The 16,444-nt window shown below is 44.8% G+C and overlaps 1 long non-coding RNA gene across 1 annotated transcript in view; it reads left to right on the top strand.

The window, feature by feature from the left end:
- The window catches only part of LOC122466201, a 54,718-nt gene that overhangs the window by 20,052 nt on the left and 18,222 nt on the right, over nucleotides 1-16,444 (top strand). The gene's annotated exons all lie outside the window — the stretch shown is intronic.

The raw sequence follows: 16,444 nt of genomic DNA, 5'->3' as shown, positions 1-16,444 counted from the left end.
GTGTCCTCAGTGACTGTATTTTACTCCTACCCACACTTCAAATAGATAAATAGTGCAAGCCCAAACATTTCACACTCCTGTCAGCCCTCCTTACAATCTCTTCCCCACTGTATGTATTTAACACCTGTGGTTTTTGGAAACAGTGGGTGGGGGGCAGAATTCAAGTGGTCACTCCAGACTCTTAAACAATATTTCACTCTTTTGCGGTCTGTCACAGTCTCGCCCTGTGTTAGATGTGTAAATCACAGCATATGCTTTCTAAATTCTGTCTTCTCTGCCATCGAAAGCACATATCTGCCCTTTCAGTCCCATTACTCATCTCTCTCCGTCTCTCTCTCTCTCTCTCCTGCCATTGAGCCCATCATAAAGTGCTCTGTAATCAGTGAGTGATGTGTGCCTGCCAAACCAGACTACACTATTTTTTTCACTCCTTGAAGCACTGAGTTTTTGCAATACTTGAAACAACTATTTACCCTTTTGATAATCTCACTCTTCTTAAAACAGTTTCACATTGATTTGGGACATGCAGCACTTGATTCAGTAACTTCATTAAATCACCAAAAGTTGTATTTTCTATCTATGGCACTTGCACAATCCCAATCACAGTTACAGCCAAGCTTCTCGCAGTCTTTACTTTTTTTTATTTCACAGCACCCCCATGAGGCAGGGAAGTACTAGTGTTCCATTTGACAGAGGAACAGGCTCAGACAGAGTAAGTGACACACCCAACATCAGACAGGAAGTCTGTGGAAGAACAGGGAACTGAACCAAGGTCTCTCAAGTCTGAGGCTAGTACCATCATGGACCATCCTTCCTCTCTGCTCTTATTTAAAGTACTTCCTGCTAATTCTGTACTTGCATGTAACATGCACACTGCGTGAGTCTGCTCCTGCCCTACTTGGTAGCCAGCATCACCTTCTTGCTTTTTGTTTAAAGCATGCGAGCTGGACCTTTCTTTAATGGCCAATCACACTGATTGAAGATCTGCTGTATTGCACATTCTATTTTCTCGTTTTGACAAACAGTGATAGCTACATCACTGCTCTAGCAACCAGAATAAAAACAATGCTGTAGCCTAGAGGTGAGCAAACTACAGCCCGTGGGACCATCCTGACCAGTCCCTGAGCTCCTGGCCCAGGAGGCTCGCCCCCGGCCCTTCCCACGCTGTTCGCCCTCCAATACAGTTATGCCGCCGTGCGGGCAGCGGAGCTGCGAGCTCCTGCCACTCTGAGCGGCATGGTAAGGGGGTGGTGGCGGCATGCTCACACATGCATGGCCGGGGGGGGGGGGGTTGGGTAGGAGGAGGGCAGTCAGGGGACGGGGGGGTTGGATAGGGCGTGGGAGTCCCAGGCAGGGGTGTGGATAGGTCGGGGCAGTCAGGGGACAGGGAGCACGGGGGTTGGATAGGGGGTGGGGTTCTAGGGGGAAGTTTGGGGCAGGGGGTCCCAGGAGGGGACAGTCAGGGGAAAGGAGCAAGGGGGGTTGGATGGGTCAGGGGTTCTGAGGGTGACAGTCAAGGGGTGGGAAGTGGGAGGGGGCAAATAGGGGGCAGGGGGCCCCTACCCAGCCCTCCATACAGTTTTGCACCCCGATGTGGCCCTCGGGCCAAAAAGTGTGCCCACCCCTGCTGTAGCCTATCCTGTAAAGGAGTCTTAAAACTGAAGGAGAGAAAAAAGTGACACGCTATCTATAGTTTGGGACTGGAATGAACAGTATTGCCAACCCCCAAAATCACCAAGCATTAAAAGATATTCATTTTGGGTTCTTTTTATTTGCCTTTTGGTTTTTGAGCCTTTGACATATATGCAGGTCACATTTTAAAAATTTTCTTCATCATGAGGGCTAGAAACATGTTATTTTTAAAAATGAAACTGAGATTCTCACAAAACAACATGACTCTGCAGTTGGAGCTTTAAGGAAAATGCAAAATTGCAAGACTGACGATAAAATCATGAGAGTTGGCAACACTGCATCTGGGTTGTGAGGGCCCTGGATGCTCGGGCTTCACCCATATCTGGCTGGCTGCAAGACAATCCTATTTCCCTGTCTACTCTGCAGCATGCAAAAGCTGGCAGGGAAAGGGTTAAGGGGTGTGGAGTAAGTGAGGTACTCACTTGGCAGAGAGGTACAAGAAAGCTTTATGTTTGCTAGCACCAGTGGAGCTGCCCTGGTCTTAAAAGTGAGAGAATAATTTCATTAAAATTTATCAATGTATATAAGGCAGCTATGGACAAACTACGGGCTGTGTCTGGCCCATCAGACCTTTTAATCTGGCCCTTGAGGTTCTGCTGCAGCAGGGTCAGGGTCTTGCCCCACTCCAGCTGGGGAGCTGGGTCAGCGGCTTGCCATAGCTCCGTGCCGCTCCCGGAAGCAGCGGCATGTCCCTGCTCCAGCTCCTACATGTAGGGGCAGCTTGGGAGCTCTGCATGCTGCCCCCGACCCAGCCACTAGTTCTGTAGCTCCCATTGGCCAGGATCCATGGCCAATGGGAGCTGCAGGAGCAACACCTGCAGACAGGGCATCGCGCATAGACCCTGGCCATGCCTCCGCATAGGAGCCAGAGCGGGGACATGCAGCTGCTTCCAGGAGCTGCTTGAGGTAAGTGCCGACTGGAGCCTGCACCCCTGGCCGCCTCGTGTGCCCCTGCCCCAGCCCTGATCCCCCTCCCACCCTCCAAACCCCTCAGTCCCAGCCCAGAGCACCCTGCTGCACCCCAAACCCCTCATCCAGAGCCTGCACTCCCAGCTGGAGCCCTCACCCCCCCCTTGCACCAGCCCCCTCCTGTACCCCAACCCCCAATTTCATGAGCATTCATGGTCCACTATACAATTTCCATACCCAGATGTGGCCCTCGGGCCAAAAAGTTTGCCTATGCCTGATATAAGGCCTCATGATGCTTGAGGAAATGCACTAATTCAGCTTCTAAGAGCAGAACTTGCTGCAATTTGAGCTGCAGTCCTTGGGTGGTTCAACACCCACCACCTCCTCCCCACATTCTACAAATGTTGCCTGGCTCCCTCTGTGACGGGTTCAGTCACAGACACCCCTTTGTGACTGTCACCTGATGTGCTGAGACTACCTCGGAGCCCATTTTCCCTGCCAGCTTGGGACTTCAGAACCCTGCCTTGTTGTGCCAGACATGCTAGCCTGCTGCAAACACAGATCCAGGTCTGAACCATGTCCCGCAAAGCTGCAGACTTAACTGAAAACAGCTTAAGAAGTACTCCTGTCTCCAGCACCCAGATACCCAGTTCCCAATAGGTCCAAACCCCAAATAAATCTTTTTTACTCTGTATAAAGCTTATACAGGGTAAACTCATAAATTGTCCACCCTCTATAACACTGATAGAGAGATATGCACAGCTGTTTGCTCCCCCAGGTATTAATTACTTACTCTGGGTTAATTAATAAGCAAAAGTGATTTTATTAAATATAAAAAGTAGGATTTAAGTGGTTCCAAGTAATAATATACAGCACAAAGTAAGTTACCAAGCAAAATAAAACAAAACACGCAAGTCTAAGCCTAATACATTAAGAAATTGATTACAGATAAAATCTCACCCCCAGAGATGTTCCAATAACCTTCTTTCACAGACTGGACTCCTTCCTAATTTGGGTCCAGCAATCACTCACACCCCCATAGTTAATGTCCTTTGTTCCAGTTTCTTTCAGGCATCTCTTTGGGGTGGAAAGGCCATCTCTTGAGCCAGCTGAAGACCAAATGGAGGGGTTTCCAGGGCCTTTTATATTCTTTCCCCCTTGCAAAATCACAGCAACAAGATGCAATTTGTAGCCACCTGGGCAAGTCACATCTCTATCAATGATTCAGCTTTTTGCAGGCTGACGTCATTGTTTACATGTTAGTTTGAACATTCCCAGGAAAGCTCAGATGTGGATTGGCTTCTTCCAAAGTCCATTGTCAGTTAAGTGTTTCTTGATTGGGTACTTACTGAGAATAGTCCTTTCTCAAGAAGCTGACCAAATGCTTCACTGAGGCTACTTAGAATCAAACACATTGAGATACAAGTACATGGCCAATCTTCATAACTTCAAATACAAACAAGATACACACATACAGACATTACTGTCATAACCAGCAACCTACAACCTTTCCATAGACCCCCCACTTGACCTCCTTTGTACAAGACCTGGTGCAACCATAGGACCCTGGTTGCAACAATGATATACACGGTCACAGTTCATGTCAATAATGTCACACCCTCCTGAGGATTCCTTCCCAATTGGTATATATAAATCTTGTCCCATTGGGGCTGAGTGAAGCCTGAGGAGAGGACATTGTATTGAGTGTATTCCGCCAACATTCCAATATTTAAACTAACTGGTTTCAGGGGGTTTCATGCCTATCTTATGTCCCATTTCTTTGTGTGTTCTGGCAAATAGAGCTTTACTAGTGCAAATACTAGTGAAATGTGGATTGCAAACTCAAATTAAGAATATTTAATTTTATACTGAGAGGCAGTATGGTCTTGCATATGATATGAGGCTCTGGGCTGGGACTCAGTAGACCTGGATTCTGTTCCTGGCTCCACCACTGATTTGCTGTGACGTTGGACATATTGCTTTACCTCTGTTTCCCCTCCCACCATTTGCCTTTCTTGTCTATTTAGATTGCAACTTCTTCACAACACGGTCTGTCTCTTACTATGCGTGTATATAGCACTTAGCACAATGGGGACCTGTTCTTGTTTTTGGCCAAAAGGTGATACTGAGATATAAATATTATATTTATATAAAATATACAGTGCAAAACTTGACATGTTGGTCAGTTATGTAAGTCACCAATTCATAGATTCCAAGGCCAGTAGGGACCATTGTGATCATCTGGTCTGCCCTGTCATGTAACACAAGCCACAGAACTTCCTCAATAGAACTTCAGGATACACAAAAAACACCTCCAGGTTAAATAACAAATACAATGGCAATTTGAGAATCCACTTATTTGCAATTAACTGCTTGTGACTATCTGCAGACCAAATACTATTTGCTAACAAACTTTGTGAATAATTTCAAACTGGAGAATCATGTTTTTAGACAATTTGCAAAGAGAAACAGGCAAAATTTGTCAAATAAATTAGTATTTACAACTGGTTCAGCCAGGTCTTATCTCCTTCACCCACCCCCATCTCTTCCTAAGCCTTCTTTTGTCTGGATATTTAGAATATGCCAGGTTCTTAGTGAGTTAATGTTGTTGCTCTTTATTTATTATTTCTCCTTGGCCTTAATTGGGAACTGTAAGCAATTCACAAACATTGTGTAGTTTTGATGTCACTGCTGCAAGTACTGATACCAGCAGGCGCTGTACTTTAATGCAGAGCTAAAAAAAGCCTAGCTTACTTTGTGCCTCCCTGTAAATAAACGAGTGTATGTGCCCTTTGATAAGAGATAGTGTGAGTGCACTGCACCCTTTGCTCAATTACTCCGGGAAAAGTGACAGGTTTTCATTCACACGGTCACTCAAAGATGCCTTTTATCTCCGAATTCCCTTTCCCCCCACCCAGAATAATAGAATCCTACTTCTAGCTGGAACAGCCATAAATCAAGGTGTCACAAATGTTCAAAGACTCATTCAAGCTTCTCTCAATTCATCCATAAGGGGCATAATCTCATCTGGGACATATGTCCTCTCTTATGGATCCGGGTGACACGGAATCGCTGAGTGTGTAGAACTGTAAGAAACAGTCACTATGAACCTTGACTCTAGCCTGTGTTGTAGGTTCACTAAGGTCATCAACCTCAGCTTATGTTCCTTAAAGCTCTGCTAAATTTTAGGTTGATAAAGCCACCCACTTCCCCTCACTTACATATGGTGTGTCAACAAGATCCCATCTATCCTCCTTGCTCTACCCTGGGACTCCTCAGTATTGAGGGGTTTCTAGTTAGCTCCTCCCTGTTTTCACACTGGACTGGAGGACTGACTGGCACCTGCTCCCCAATCTTTAAAGATCTTTTGGGGGTAAGATGTGTTCTGCATATAGTACAGCAGGGAACAACCATCCACTAAACTTACTGCCAGCCACTGGTTTTGCTGAGCTGAGATTGAGCGACACTTCTTATTCATTAGCATGATCGTTACACTAGCAGTAGCTAGAATGAGGTAGAGTGTGGAGTCTTGGAACTATAAGAGAAACAGAATACATATTTGTGACAGTACCGTTGGTAGGAATGTAAGAACTGCTACTCTAGGATAGATCAATGCTCCTTCTTTCTAACCCAGAATCTAGCCTCTGCAAGAGGCATTGTGTACTTCAGTGGAAGATTTTTGGAGGAAAAAAAATGCAGTGCAAAGATAGCCTTTCTTTCTTGCATGAACAAACAATTCTAAAATAGGTTGCTGCAGTCCTTAAAATATATGATCATGTAGTCTGAGTGCCACTAGGAAGAAAAAGACTATTTGACCCAACCTTGTCAATATTCTCTGGTGTCATACAGAAGGGTCATTACAGGGTCCTGGCTACAGGGACACTGAATGCTAAATTGAGGCTTAATTCTCATCTGAGTTATTTGTTCGAATGGCTTCTGGTGAACTGTGGAGCAGCATGCACTGTAGGCTGTACAAATCAGCTATAGACGATCCAGTTTCACAAGACATGGGGTACACATCTGCATATCCAAGGTCAGACTGGAGCCTTAGATGTATTCTAAGTGTGCTGAGATTGACGTCTGGTGATAGAGTACTTTAAAACTTGTGTTACACAGATTACGTGTCCCGCTCTTCTCCTACATAACTAGAGCACCCTCGTGGCCAAGGTGGAGTCTGCTTTGTAGGCGATAACAGCTAAAACAAGGTGCAGGCAGGAACACAGCAGGGAAACTCCCTTCCACCCCAGGGGCATCTGTTCCAACCCCCCAGAATAAACACACACACATAGCAGAATAGCACAACAAATATAGGAAAGGGAAAAATTTATTTACAGAGGGATCAACAGAGAAAAACAGAGGGAGAAGATGTGGGGAGCGTTTGAGTGGGAGTTTGTAAGGGGAGTTTGTATTATGGTGCTTGTTTGGGATTTGTTTTTGCTGTGGGTGGTGGTGTTTTGATGTGGTTTGTGTTTCCCAGATTAACAGGATTTAGGTGGGAAGGCTATGACAAATACAGAGGCAGCAGTGGGAGTGACTCATGTAGCGGAAGACACAATGAAGATGCCTGGTTGTGGAAGCTGTGGTATGTACATGATCCTGGAGGGGGTACCTGGTAAGAGTTTTGTCTGCATGAAATGCCATCTGATAGAGCTGATGGAGAAAAAGATCCGAGGTTTGGAGATGCAGGTGGAAAGTCTGGTTGAGTTTAGGAAGGGGTTTGAGCAGATTATGGAGCAAAGGCATGAGGTATCTGAAGGGAAAAGCTCAGACTTGCAGATGGAAGCAGGCCTGAAGAATTCTGAGGGTAGACTGGGTGAGGAAAGTGGTCAGTGGAAGCATGTGACTAAAAGAACCAGGCAGAGGAAAAGATGGGCTAGTGAAGGAGAAAGAGAGCTCAAGAACAGGTTTGCAGAGTTGGAAAATGAAGAAGGGGCTCAGCAAGTAGTCACTGAAGGTGGAAGGGCAAGGAAGAAGAGAAGAGCGGCTAGTCCTATAGGAAAAGGGGAAGAGTCAATGGAGACTACACCAAATATGAGCCCCAGGAGGATTCAGGATGGGTTGAAGAGGATTACAAGGGAGAATAGGAATGGAAAGAACTTGCAGCCAGAGGGAAGAGGGGATAGACTGGAGAATAGCACCGTCACCAGGAAAAGGCAGGTCTATGTGATGGGGGACTCTTTACTGAGAAGAATAGACAGGCCTGTAACCAGAGCTGATCCAGATCATAGAAGGGTTTGCTGTCTTCCAGGTGCTAAGATATGGGATGTAGACCTGAGGTTGAAAAGGATCCTAAAGGGAGCAGTAAAGAATCCCCGAATTATCCTTCATGTGGGAACAAATGATACAGCTAGATTCTCGCTGGAAAGTATTAAGCGAGACTATGCTAGGCTGGGGAAAACGCTTAAGGAAATCGAGGCTCAGGTGATCTTTAGTGGGATTCTGCCTGTTTCTAGAGAAGGGCAATAAAGGTGTGACAAGATTATGACTATCAACAGATGGCTTAGGCAGTGGTGCTGTAAGGAGGGCTTTGGGATGTATGGCCACTGGGAGGCATTCATGGACAGAGGACAGTTCTCTCGGGATGGACTTCATCTGAGTAGGGAAGGAAATAGACTTCTAGGATGGCGGCTGGCACGATTGATTAAGAGAGCTTTACACTAGGAATTTGGGGGAGATGGTTGGGAGATGTCCAGGTAATCTGCACGCCGGATTTTAGCATTGAGAGGGAAGAAAACAAAGTAAGAAAAGGATACAGCCATGGATAGGAGAATGGATATAAGGAGGAAGGGCAGTGTGGATACCAGTCTAATAGGTTATACTGGCTGTAGAATGACTGTGCCTAATAGGATACAGAATGTGAGCGACGCCAAACAGCAAAAATTAAGATGTTTGTACACCAATGCGAGGAGCCTAGGTAACAAAATGGAAGAAATAGAGCTACCGGTGCAGGAAGTGAAACCAGATATTATAGGGATAACAGAAACATGGTGGAATAGTAGTCATGACTGGACTACAGGTATTGAAGGGTATGTGCTGTTTAGGAAAGACTGAAATAAAGGTGAAGGTGGTGGAGTAGCATTGTATATCAATGATGAGGTAGACTGTAAAGAAATAAGAAGCGATGGAATGGATAAGATAGAGTCTGTCCGTCAGGGCAAAAATTACATTGGGGAAGAAAACTATTAGAGCCCCCCTGGGATAGTGCTTGGGGTGTGCTATAGACCGCCGGGATCTAATTTGGATATGGATAGAGCCCTTTTTAATGTTTTTAATGAAGTAAATACTAATGGAAACTGCGTGATCATGGGAGACTTTAACTTCGCAGAAATAGACTGGAGGACGAGTGCTAGTAATAATAATAGGGCTCAGATTTTTCTAGATGCGATAGCTGATGGATTCCTTCATCAAGCAGTTGCTGAACCGACTAGAGGGGACGCCATTTTAGATTTGGTTTTGGTGAGTAGTGAGGACCTCATAGAAGAAATGGTTGTAGGGGATAATCTTGGTTCAAGTGATCATGAGCTAATTCAGTTCAAACTGAATGGAAGGATTAACAAAAATAAATCTGCAACTAGGGTTTTTGATTTCAAAAGGGCTGACTTTCAAAAATTAAGGAAATTAGTTAGGGAAGTGGATTGGACTGAAGAACTTATGGATCTAAAGGCAGAGGAGGCCTGGGATTACTTTAAATCAAAGCTGCAGAAGCTATCGGAAGCCTGCATCCCAAGAAAGGGGAAAAAATCCATAGGCAGGAGTTGTAGACCAAGCTGGATGAGCAAGCATCTCAGAGAGATGATTAAGAAAAAGCAGAAAGCATCCAGGGAGTGGAAGATGGGAGGGATCAGCAAGGAAAGCTACCTTATTGAGGTCAGAACATATAGGGATAAAGTGAGACAGGCTAAAAGTCAAGTAGAGTTGGACCTTGCAAAGGGAATTAAAACCAATAGTAAAAGGTTCTATAGCCATATAAATAAGAAGAAAACAAAGAAAGAAGAAGTGGGACCGCTGAACACTGAGGATGGAGTGGAGGTTAAGGATAATCTAGGCATGGCCCAGTATCTAAACAAATACTTTGCCTCAGTCTTTAATAAGGCTAAAGAGGATCTTAGGGATAATGGTAGCATGACAAATGGGAATGAGGATATGAAGGTAGATATTACCATATCTGAGGTAGAAGCGAAACTCAAACAGCTTAATGGGACTAAATCGGGGGGCCCAGATAATCTTCATCCAAGAATATTAAAGGAATTGGCACACGAAATTGCAAGCCCATTAGCAAGAATTTTTAATGAATCTGTAAACTCAGGGGTTGTACCATATGATTGGAGAATTGCTAACATAGTTCCTATTTTTAAGAAAGGGAAAAAAAAGTGATCCGGGTAACTACAGGCCTGTTAGTTTGACATATGTAGTACGCAAGGTCTTGGAAAAAAATTTGAAGGAGAAAGTAGTTAAGGACATTGAAGTCAACGGTAAATGGGACAAAATACAACATGGTTTTACAAAAGGTAGATCGTGCCAAACCAACCTGATCTCCTTCTTTGAGAAAGTAACAGATTTTTTAGACAAAGGAAACGCAGTGGATCTAATTTACCTAGATTTCAGTAAGGCGTTTGATACCATGCCACATGGGGAATTATTTGTTAAATTGGAAAAGATGGGGATCAATATGAACATTGAAAGGTAGATAAGGAATTAGTTAACAGGGAGACTACAGCGGGTTCTACTGAAAGGTGAACTGTCAGGCTGGAGGGAGGTTACCAGTGGAGTTCCTCAGGGATCAGTTTTGGGACCAATCTTATTTAATCTTTTTATTACTGACCTTGGCACAAAAAATGGGAGTGTGCTAATAAAGTTTGCAGGTGATACAAAGCTGGGAGGTATTGCCAATTTAGAGAGAGACCGGGGAATCATACAGGAAGATTTGGATGACCTTGTAAACTGGAGTGAAGTAATAGGATGAAATTTAATAGTGAGAAGTGTAAGGTCATGCATTTAGGGATTAATAACAAGAATTTTAGTTATAAACTGGGGACGCATCAATTAGAAGTAATGGAAGAGGAGAAGGACATTGGAGTATTGGTTGATCATAGGATGACTATGAGCCGCCAATGTGATGTGGCCGTGAAAAAAGCTAATGCGGTCTTGGGATGCATCAGGCAAGGTATTTCCAGTAGAGATAAGGAGGTTTTAGTACCGTTATACAAGGCACTGGTGAGACCTCACCTGGAATACTGTGTGCAGTTCTGGTCTCCCATGTTTAAGAAGGATGAATTCAAACTGGAACAGGTACAGAGAAGGGCTACTACGATGATCTGAGGAATGGAAAACCTGTCTTATGAAAGGAGACTCAAGGAGCTTGGCTTGTTTAGCCTAACTAAAAGAAGGTTGAGGGGAGATATGATTGCTCTCTATAAATATATCAGAGGGATAAATACCGGAGAGGGAGAGGAATTATTTAAGCTCAGTACCAGTGTGGACACAAGAATAAATGGATATAAGCTAGTCATTGGGAAGTTTAGACTTGAAATTAGACGAAGGTTTCTAACCATCAGAGGAGTGAAGTTTTGGAATAGCCTTCCAAGGGAAGCAGTGGGGGCAAAAGACCTATCTGGCTTTAAGATTAAACTTGATAAGTTTATGGAGGAGATGGTATGATGGGATAACATGATTTTGGTAATTAATTGATCTTTAAATATTCATGGTAAATAGGCCCAATGGCCTGTGATGGGATGTTAGATGGGGTGGGATCTGAGTTACTCCAGAAAATTCTTTCCTGGGTATCTGGCTGGTGAATCTTTCCCATATGCTCAGGGTTCAGCTGATCGCCCTATTTCGGGTCGGGAAGGAATTTTCCTCCAGGGCAGATTGGAAGAGGCCCTGGAGGTTTTTCGCCTTCCTCTGTAGCATGGGGCACGGGTCACTTGCTGGAGGATTCTCTGCTCCTTGAAGTCTTTAAACCACGATTTGAGGACTTCAATAGCTCAGACATAGGTGAGAGATTTTTTGCAGGAGTGGGTAGGTGAGATTCTGTGGCCTGCGTTGTGCAGGAGGTCGGACTAGATCATAATGGTCCCTTCTGACCTTAGTATCTATGAATCTATGAAAAAAAGGTTACATCCAACACGAGGACCCTGGGCCCAGTGGTACCAGAATATAACAGGATAGACACCGAGCACTGCGTCTAGACTCAGAGTTCAGGAATCCTGGGCCGAGTTCCAGTCTGGCACTGAGTCTTGGGTGCTCCTGGTTGTCTTTGGTGCTAGTAAACTTTCCCCAACAAACCCCTCTGGTGCTATCTTTTGCTGCTCTCTGTAAACCCACACCGAGAGACAACCTCCCCACTTAACTAACTACAACCTCCCACCTTATTCCCAGTGCAAGGTCACGAACCCCAGTACTCATGGCCCCATACAGCTTTGGGCAGCAGTGATACTGGGTCCAGCTCCAGTTTGTCCTTCTCACAGTGCTCCTTCTGGCTGCCATCCTGGAACGTCCCTATTCGGCCACTCTGTCCCTCCCAGGGTTCGGGCTGGTTCTCAGCTGCTATACTGCGTGAGGGCCTGTTCGCTGTCAGCCCTCTTGTCTGGAGCTACAGGTGCATGCACTTTATCACTCTCCCTCTCTCCAGTCTCCTCCCCCTGGAGCCATCAGCCCTTCCTCTACCTGAGAATGAGGTTTGAAATGGGCCGTGCTCTCTAAACCCAAGGGGGTTACACCTGTTTGGATATAAAAAAATTATTAAAGCTAATGTTAAAAATGTATATAATACACAGGTTAAGAAAAAGTGTCTCTACATCTGGGTTTATAGTGCTTAGATTACCCACAAATACAAAGTTTGTTTTAAAAGTCATAAGATACATAAAGTACATAATCAGCAATAACTCAAATTTAGGTAAATATATTTAACAATGCAGTTTAGATATTAGCATCCAATTATTCAGGTACATTACTCATGGAAAGTTATACAGAGAGTTGGTTGTGGAAAGCAAATAGATCAGTGAGTGAAGATTGTCCCTCAGTAATTGAGAATTTAGGATAGGTTGTCCATTAGAAAATACAATCCCTCCGGGACGTATTTCAGTTACTTTCCCGACTGCGCTTCTCATCAGCACTCCAGCTCATCCCTCCTGGTATTGCCAATGCGGGTGATGTGTTCTAGATAGATGTATTACAAGGCAATTGTAGCCAAGTAATTCTTCCAATAGGAGAAGACCTAGTACAAGGTTGCTGTACAACTACTAAATCATGCAGGTTTACTGCATAATGTCTTTGGACTAAATTCTGACCCTGGGGCTCTGTGGAGTCTGTCTAGACGGTTCACAACCAGGTGAGACCCTGCACCCAGGGAGTGCTATTTATATCATAAGCAGTGATGACACTCTCAGCAGTGGTCACAGAGCAGTTTCACAGCTGCCTAGCCTTTCACTGAAGTCCAAGTCTCTGTCTACCCACAGTCATATACTGAGTGAGGCCCCAGGGAGTAACAGTTGGCAGCTCTGAATGTGGGTAGTAGCTCCCTCAATCGCTTGGTGTGTGGGTGGGCGGGTACTGGTCTGGCTGACTGACAACCAATGACACAGTAAGGGAGCCGAGCCTCCCCCACACCATCCACTGAGGCACAGGAGATGCATTAGTGCTCTGAAAAATAACTCTTTGCTAGTAATGATAGAGGCCCATCAGGCAGAACAAACCCTCAGAGATCAGTTGAGATAGTGGAGATAACAGGGCCTGCTTCATTTCCCCAAATCTTTCACCAAAATGCTGGTTTTGGGGGGCCTCTGACTTCCCTATGAAAGGGCCCTTTTCTTTCTCTTTCCCGCCTCTCACCCACAGGTCACTCCGCAGGTATTACTGCAATGGTCCCTGTCATACCTAAATGGGGGGCAGAGTTTGTGGATGAAGGGAGCTCCCCTTCCTCTTCTGGGCCTTCCTGCGACCTCTCTGTGGTGCCTGAGCAGCTGTTTCACAACACCTGCTGCACCATCCTCAGGATCGGCCAGGCATAGACAGGGGGTTCAAAGGATTTCTGTGGATCTCGGTGTTTGATTCTTTAAGTTTACTGGAAAATTACATCAGAAATTATTGTACAGAAACTCGCAGATAATGAGCGAGGAACATAATCTGGCCAGCTGGAAAGCACGTTTTACTTGAAAATTAAAAGAAATAGCACACAGACTTATTCTCTCTTTTGAGCATAGAACTGTGCCATTTTTATGTGGTTGGTTAATTCGTCTAACTTTCTAAATCTATAAAATCTAAGTCTATATTGCTTCACTAAAAAGATAGCAAACTCAGCTTGGCAACCTGGGCCATATATTCACATTCATTATTAGACTCACTCTACTTCTTACAATGACTCATACACTTACATGTTTGTAAAGTAGGATTTCAACAATATCCTGGTTGCTAGGGTACATATCACTGTGTCACCTAAATTTCCTGTTAAAAAGGATTTTAGTTTTAAGTATTTAGGGAACAAAGCTTTAGGTTTGTTTATTTAATAAATGGTCCCACACTACTTAATTGTGCACAACAGCTTGACATTTTAAATCTTCAAATAAACATCAGTCTGTACAATTCATAATCCGCAATTGATAACTGTGTGACACAAACTTTCCATTTTGGCGAATGGCCCTTCAGTTCTTCAAGATACGTGTGATACAGGAGTTTCCTGGCTGATTTTCCTCTACTTGTTTTTTTCCCCACTGGCCCACTCAATCAATAGCTCTTGCTGGTCTATAAATAGCTTTTACATGTATTTCAAGCAGCAGAGTTGCTCTTAGTCTTTCCTAAGGTTTAGATGTAATCTGCAGTGATAATATGCAGACAGTTTAGTATGTGCTCTGCTGTTTTCCTTTGAGAATGGCAACCGTGCTTACTAATGCACTAGATAAGTACACCCTTTTGTGCTGGTCACTGCATTAAGTATTTCTACCCTATTGTATTTATAAATTACATCCAAAAATATGATGATAAAAGAACGTTAAAGTTGCAAAGTCAAGCACTCAGATACTAGGGAATGCCAGAATTAAGATTGCCCGTCCTATCGTAATTCATCTCCTTTTGCATGTGCATTATGATATGTTTTCAGCTACATGGTCATGTACTATTTTTCTCCACGGGACCCCACCTCAGTCAGTGTACAGGATGGCAGGTGCTCACTGAATGGGTAGCTATTGAATATTTATTTTTATCCTTATTATTCAGTGTGTGGCTCCGCACATTTACTGTATACCCTCTAAATCGTGCACTGAATACAGAATTATTAATTTCTTCATGGGCTTTTCTAAGGTGTTCTTGTTTATCTTCGTTCTGTGCAAATTAATGAATATATCTTCACAACCTGCCAGTATTATTGTCCCAATTTTACATATGGGGAACGGAGACACATAGATTAAAACCAAATTTGTTAAATGTCAGCAAATTTTGGGTGTCCAGTTTGAGACCAGAGGTGAATTACGGTTTTTGGAGCCCTGGGTCAAAGCAAGTGGGGGCCCCTCCCCACCACTTCCGCCTGTAGTCTCCCCCACTCCAGCACTCCTGCCCAGGAAATGAGGTCGGGCACGGGGGCTTGCCCCAGCCCAGCCCCCCTCCCTGGCAATTCTGCCAGGGAAGGGGTCGGGGCATGGGGGCTTTCCCCACTCCGCTCACCCAGCATTCCTGCCGGGAAGTGGGGTCGAGGCACGGGGGAGCACTGTCAGGTGCGGGGACTTCTCCTCCTCCATGGCGGGGCACCAGGCGGGTGGGTGGAGTGGGTCAAGGTGTGGGGGCATCCATTTTTCTGGGGGCCCCCAATTGGCCAGGGCCTCTGGGCATGGGCCCCATTGGCCAAGTGACTAATCTGCCACTGTTTGAGCTATTTATGCTAATTCATTCACTTCATGCTGCTAATGAAATCACTGTGTAGCATGAGTGTTGTCTCCCAGGATGGAGCTAAGGGTGTAATTTCCACTTCAGGTAGACATCCCCACACTGGCTCTGACCAAGCCAGCCTGCTAAAAATAGCTGTGTAGCCGGAGTGGTGGGAGGGGCCAGCTTCCCGGAATATGATCCCATTGGGGACACTAGGTGAGTATTATCATGGCTAGCCCCTCCCAACACTTGAGACACCATGGCTGTGCTCTATTTTTAGCACATTAGTTCAATCAGAGCTAGTGCAGTTACCTCTCCTCGACCTGGAACTTACATCTGCAGCTTGAAATGTAGATGTACCCTATAGCTAGGCTAACTTGAATGGAGTAACTCAGGCTACCCATTGCGGTGAATAAAGGCCCTATGGCTGTCCTTTCTTTTTGTGTAGTCCCCATTCTCATTCACCACGCACCTTCCATAAGAACATCCATACTGGGCCAGACCAAAGGTTCATCTAGCCCAGTATCCTGTCTTCCGACAGTGGCTAATGCCAGGTGCCCCAGAGGAAATGAACAGGTAATCATCAAGTGATCCATTCCCTGTAGCTCATTCCCAGTTTCTGGCAAACAGAGGCTAGGGATACTCAGAGCATGGTGTTCTATCCCTGAACATCCTGGCTAGTAGCCATTGATGGACCTATCCTCCATCAATGTATCTAGTTCTTTTTTGAATCATGTTATATCCCTTCTTTGTTGTCTCTTTTCCAAGCTGAAAAGTCCCAGTCTTTTTAATCTCTCTTCATACAGAAGCTGTTCCATACCCCTGATCCTTTCTGTGACCCTTCTATGTACCTTTTCCAATTCTAATATATCTTTTTTGAGATGGAGCAACCAGAACTGCACACTGTATTCAAGGTGTGGGCATACCATGGATTTATATAGAGGCAATATGATATTTTCTGTCTTATTATCTATCCCTTTCTTAATGG

Source organism: Chelonia mydas, chromosome 6 (genome assembly GCF_015237465.2).
Source record: "Chelonia mydas isolate rCheMyd1 chromosome 6, rCheMyd1.pri.v2, whole genome shotgun sequence".
Classification (NCBI taxonomy): Eukaryota; Metazoa; Chordata; order Testudines; family Cheloniidae; genus Chelonia; species Chelonia mydas.
The sequence above is the reverse complement of the archived record's forward strand: the minus strand, read 5'-3'. Positions and strand labels throughout refer to the sequence as shown.